Below are 6,221 nucleotides of genomic sequence, written 5' to 3' on the forward strand. Positions count from 1 at the left end.
GAAGTGGTACACTTGTACTTGGCCGCGATTGTTAAAGCTAAGCGCTCCTTCTACGAAGTCGACCTACCAAAAATGATAATCGATAACCCCCAAAAAATTCTGGAAAGTGATAAACCCAAAATAAACGCGCGCTATCACCCTCACTAACAATGCCGGTGTTACAATGACTGATACCGAATGTGCAAACGCTTTTAACACTGCTTTTTCGTCCGTTTTTACTGACGAATCCGAATTGCCCTGTTCTGCACTACCACTTGTTATCACCACAGCCATGGAACCCATAGCTTTCAACAGTAGCGGAATTTCATGCATAATTGATAAAATAAAGAACTCATCCGCTACCGGCATAGATGATATAAACTCAAAAATTTTAAAGAACGCTAAACTAGCTTGCTCCAGTATCCTTTGTGCACTGTTTACGCAATCATTGTCTGAAGGAACCATACCTGACGACTGGAAAGTGGGGAAGGTCGTTCCCATCCACAAAACAGGTACTACTGATTCACCTCTTAATTATCGCCCTATTTCATTAACAAGTGTACCCTGCAAATTAATGGAACATGTCATTTACAGCCAAATCATACAATTCGTAGATTCCAATCACTTCTTCCATCCGTCCCAGCATGGATTTCGGAAAGGTTTTTCCTGCGAAACTCAGCTAGCCATTTTTCTTCATGACATTCACGCCAACCTTGACACTAACCTACAAACTGATGCCATATTCCTAGACTTTGCTAAGGCTTTCGACAACGTACCTCATCAACGCTTGCTTCTCAAACTATCTCAGCTGAACCTAGATCCAAACATCATCGCGTGGATTAAAGAATTCCTCACGCATCGTTCCCAGTCTGTCTTCATTCATAATCAGCCCTCCCACCCGCTTCCAGTAACCTCCGGCGTCCCGCAGGGTTCCGTTCTCGGTCCTTTCTTATTCCTTATTTACATTAACGACCTACCCCAGCATGTATCTTGTCATATCCGTCTGTTTGCTGATGACTGCGTTATTTATCGTTCAGTCACTAACCCTTCTGACCAAGAATCCCTACAGGCTGACCTAAACCATGTGCAAAACTGGTGTTTGCAGCGGCTGATGACACTCAACCCTAACAAATGTAAGTATATGTCTTTTCACCGCCGCCAAAATCCTTTTGTTTTCCAGTACACAATTTCTAACTCCTCTGTCGACCTCGTCCAGTCATACAAATACTTAGGTATCACCATTTCTAATGATTTATCCTGGCGTCTGCATGTGACTAACCTGATATCATCAGCTAATAAAACACTTGGCTTCTTGAAACGTAACCTGCGGGATGCCCCTCAACATGTAAGACTACAAGCATACATTTCACTCATCAGAACTAAACTGGAATTCGCATCGGCCATCTGGAACCCTCACCAAGCATATCTAACAAACGCCCTCGAAGCTGTGCAGAACAGGGCCACCAGATTCATTCATTCCTCGTATTCATACTACGTTAGCATATCATCTCTAAAATTGCAATCAGGTCTATCTAATCTTTCTGCTCACCGTCGCACTGCCAGTCTCGTCTTATTTCACAAGTTTTTTTTATTCGCCACTCAGACAAGAACCCTACATCTGCGCACCCCCGCCGCGCAGATCCCATCGCATCAGTCACCCTCTTCAAGTTTTGCGCCCACGTGCCCGTACCACTGTTTTCTTTAATTCATTTTTTTGCCGAGTAGCAGCTGACTGGAACGGCCTTCCCCACGATATCGCTGCCATCACCTGCCCTGGAACATTCATGACTGCATTGAACGCCTGTACTTCATAAAATCCCACCCCTTATGTAACACCCCGCAAGGGGTCTTTAAGGAAAATAAAGTGATGTGATATGATGAGATATTTGACAGTGTATGTGCCTTTATGATTAGAAAACATAAGCACTTTCTCATGCACAGTGTTTGGTGCTGAGCAAAAGACCTCAGTGGAATCTATAATGACTCGACATTTTGCATACCCAGGCTTGAAATATTCAGGCATCATGAGCTCAATGGTTGATCGTGAGGGCCAGTAGATAAGACAGCGTATTTTGGCATGTAAAAGATTCAAAATCAGAAAAAAAATGTTGTGAACAAGTTGTCCTATGCATACCAAAAAAGACCGCTAAAGCCGAATAGGAAAGGTTGAGCTTTAGCTTCATGAGAAAGGGGAAGAGTTTGTTTGATGCATTTACAACTTCCTCGTCCCCACTGACATTAAGCGCCTTCACAATACTGCTCTGCAATTTTGAAAATACTGGCAGTGACACACCAGCAATGGATTTTAATATGTCTGAGGCCTTTTCACTGGAGCAGGCAGATACACTTGGGTAGCCTCGAAAGCTACAGGTAGATTTCGAGCTGTCGATGTTCATTGTGTCACACGCACTGTCCTTGACGCCATAGGAAGTGCCCCATGCGGCATCCTTTGTTTCCTTCTTGCTAGGAAAGGTAGCCTGGAAGAAATTACGCACACAATCATTTGAAGCCGTGCTTATTAGAAGCTAACAAAGCTATTTTATGTACACATTTGCATTAAATATTTCTTAAAGATTAATGCAGTGAACAATGACTAAACTGAAAATGTGCTTAAGATGAATACTAACGCATAGTTTATTTCCCAAACTGAAGTATTTTATCTATCATACACGCTAGCTGCTATCTCAAAGCTGTGCCTACACAGCCCAAGAACCAGTCCACACTTTAAAAAATTGGGGCGCTGCGGAAAGGTATCAACAACAAAATATATGTAATTTTAGGTACAAGTCTATTCAGGTGCAATAAAATTAAAGCAAATATGCATACTAGTTCCCATTCTACCTGTGTATCGGCATTGCAGTCTTGCATGCAGCAAAGGAGCATACTCGGCATATCTGGCTCCAAGGTCCAGGTACAGGGGCCTGTTTGTGTTTCTACCTGCATTCATTGAAAGGCACAGTCACTTCTTTTTTCAAAATTTCCTCCTCACATTACACAATGCTACACAATGCAGTCATGCAGTTAATCGTATTGCTTTGCTAGCAACAGTATAAACTGCAGTCTTTTAAAGAAAAAATATGAATGACATATATGCGAATGACCTGAAAGAGTGCTGTAACGATTAATGAAGACTTCTGGTGTGTTATGTTCACTGACACAGAAAATGTTTTAAAAATGTCTTGGGCAACTTTTATAGATAACAACACCACTGAAAGCACAAAATGTCAGCATGCTGCGATGTGCAAACTGATACAAAGAAAGAAACCAATGACTAGAACATCGTCATGTCCATAGACACAAGCATTTTAAGGGCAAGGAAACTGGGAGAAAGCATTAAATCTAGCTTGCCAGAAATTCCAAAGCTTTGTTTGTTGTTCAAGCCAACACAAAAATTTGTAAAATCAGCTTAGTAACGTTTATATTGTGAAAGCTTTTCAGGATGGGTATGTCAAGAGATATACACTTATGAGTCCATTTGTGGACTCATAGCCTTCTTCGTCAGTAGCCGCTTCCTGCAGACAGCTTGATGTGGGTTCTTTGCTCTGTTCACGTGACCGCAACCAGGATTAAGACAACTCTTTGAGGATTGTTACACTGTGAATCAATATTCATTGAGAAAATCATTACCTAGATAGAACAAGCAACAAAAATTGCTCCACAGTTAATGAATCTTTGGGTACTATTGCTGTATTTGCTCTAGCACTAGTTGCATCAGTTTCATACTAGCTGCATAGTTACAGCCATGACACGATGCGTAGTTATAATCCTACCACCACAACTGCTAGCCACTAGGACCAACAATATGTAAAACAATCATAAGTTTTCCAGTATCGCCTGCCTTGTTTGGTTCCCTCTGTCACAGTTCATTCCAAGTTCCGTTCCATTCACATTTAATAATGCTAGCCACAAAGCACACCATTTGATGAAAATGTTTTCGCTAGTGCATCTTACCTTTCATATCTGTAAGCAGAAGGTGTCTTGGTGCGTCTGTATTCACTTGGAAATAGGGTCGGCAGATATGCTGGACTCCGAGGGTTGTTGGATTTCTCACCGTTTACAAAATGGTTGCTGCAGATCCTGCTGTGTTTGGTCGGCTCCCTCAGGCTCCCGTCTTTTCTAATAATAAATTATGACAGAAGCACACATAAACACAGCAATTACAGCAAAAGGGAATAATTTTTTTGGTTTATGGCTACATGGGCAATGAGGGTCCCCGTTGCGGAGGGCTTCAGATTAATTTAGCACCTGCGGTTCAAAACAGTTTGGTGTTGGGCTAGGTGGTACTTTGACATCATATCCATCTAATTTAACAGCACAGGACAGCGTGTTCGTCTTTTCTTTTGTCCTGTCCTTTGCGCTAAATTAGGCGATTATGATGTTCCCCAAGGGTCTTTAACTTGCGCTGACATCGTACAACCCACGGACATTTTTTTTTTATTTCGCCTGCATCGAAATGCCGCCTGTGGCAGCGGGGTCCAACCCATGTCCTTGGGATCAACAGCCGAATCCACAGGGCTACCGCGGCGGGACAGACCTAATAATGCAATGTGCTGTCCTGCCTCTAGACACAATTAACTACAAAAAATGGACACAAAATCACTGCAAGCATGCGGTCATCGCGTCACAAACGAAGCTCAGACCACATCCATGCAAAATGAGCAGCGGTCTTGCACGCGGCAGCAATCTCAAGTTTCAATGCGCGAACACACTAGCCCAAAACATCAACATGCGGAAAGTGAAGATCAAGCTTCTAGCGGTAGCGAAACTATCTCCATGACACCGAGACACAGTCATGCAGGGGACAACATACGCTGCATGCACATATCCTAATCGAAATAAAGCACATTATCACGGAGCAGACAATACCCACAACGAGCGCATTAAAAATATCGCCATTAAAAAAACAAACGTTTCAACACGAAAACACAGAGGCGCGATAAAAATCAACATGCGAAACTTTAGAGCGATAGCGGAACTATCTCGACAGTGACATCAAAAATGCACTCATGCAGGGGGCAAATTACACACGTATACCGTTAACAATTGAGCGCGTGATAATGGTGCAGGCAATACCCGTAACGAGTTCTTTAAAAATACCATCACCAAAGCAACAGCACCCTGCACATGCCTTAGCTGCAATGCGCAGTCAAGACAACTGCTTACTAATGTGAACTTGAGTTACAGCAGCATGACGATTTATGATGACACGACGACTATCCCAAACACTTTCTAGCATCATTAAAAGAAGAGGCGTGAATAAAAAATTTGACGTTTTAAAGTAAATGGAATCAGTTCCTCATCTCTGCCGTCGAACAGCGGCGATCCATTGCTGTCGTCGCTCCCGCTCATAGGGCCGCGCTGGGAACGAGTAGAATCACGTCTCCGGCGTACTTTTATATGTGTTAGAGCAAACAACCACACAACAGTTGTTATTGGACATCCCTTCGGGCTCCTATCTCAATGAAGATGCACGGACAAACCTTATTTTATCGAAGAAACGACCGAGAAAGATAAAGCCACGGCGCAACAACACAGAAGTGACCGGCAAACGGCGCGGTTCTCTCCCGGAAGTTGGGAGCAAAGCCGCCAGCTGCGGCGCGGCCGTCGCTTTGCACGCCGCCTATAAGCAGCCAATGAGGAGTTAATGTTCCGACAGGAATTCTAAGCCGAGAATCAAATCATGGGCACTCATGTGTCAAACGGCCAAACAAGTTGAGCTGCCGTGGCCAGCAGCAGCAACACGAGTGCTGCAGTGGCCGTCAGCAACAAGAATGGCAGTATCCACAACACAAAGACAAGATGTCGCAGAAATAAGGACATTGCGAAGGCAGGGGTGAAGGTCGGAGCTCATCACGGACTCATGCACACCAGTGTCGATGAAACCATTTATGCAGCGTCACCTCTGGTGGCTGCATCATCTAGTCTTCCAGATCGGAGCGAGATGAGGCGTCTGCGGTGATTTTGAGCACCAGCCTGGAAGCGACAACAAGAGGAAAAATCTGCGAGAGCGTGCCTCTGAGGTCTGTGGTGGAGCTCGTGCTGACAAACGGGAGGAAACGTCTGGGCGGGAGCTAGAGGTGAAGGGACTGTGGGGAGGTGAAAAGCTTGGGGAGCGACTAGTGGAGTTACCATGGGGATGCAAAGAGTAGGGGCTGCAGCAGTGCCGAGCAATGTAGCCTATGTGAGAGTCGTGAAAGCGGTTTCGTCGGCCGTCTGCGGGATTCCGGAGAAACAGTGGGGGA

The 6,221-nt window shown here is 44.3% G+C and overlaps 1 long non-coding RNA gene across 1 annotated transcript; it reads right to left on the reverse strand.

Moving 5' to 3' along the window:
* Nucleotides 1–2,367: 2,367 nt before the first annotated feature.
* Nucleotides 2,368–5,538, reverse strand: LOC144103969 (uncharacterized). The gene is made up of 4 exons (XR_013308392.1): nt 5,460–5,538; nt 3,931–4,095; nt 2,821–2,916; nt 2,368–2,456 (listed from the first exon to the last, which is right to left on the reverse strand). It is a non-coding gene; the product is annotated as an uncharacterized LOC144103969 (long non-coding RNA).
* Nucleotides 5,539–6,221: the final 683 nt, after the last annotated feature.

Source organism: Amblyomma americanum, chromosome 9 (assembly GCF_052857255.1).
Source record: "Amblyomma americanum isolate KBUSLIRL-KWMA chromosome 9, ASM5285725v1, whole genome shotgun sequence".
NCBI classification, from domain to species: domain Eukaryota; kingdom Metazoa; phylum Arthropoda; class Arachnida; order Ixodida; family Ixodidae; genus Amblyomma; species Amblyomma americanum.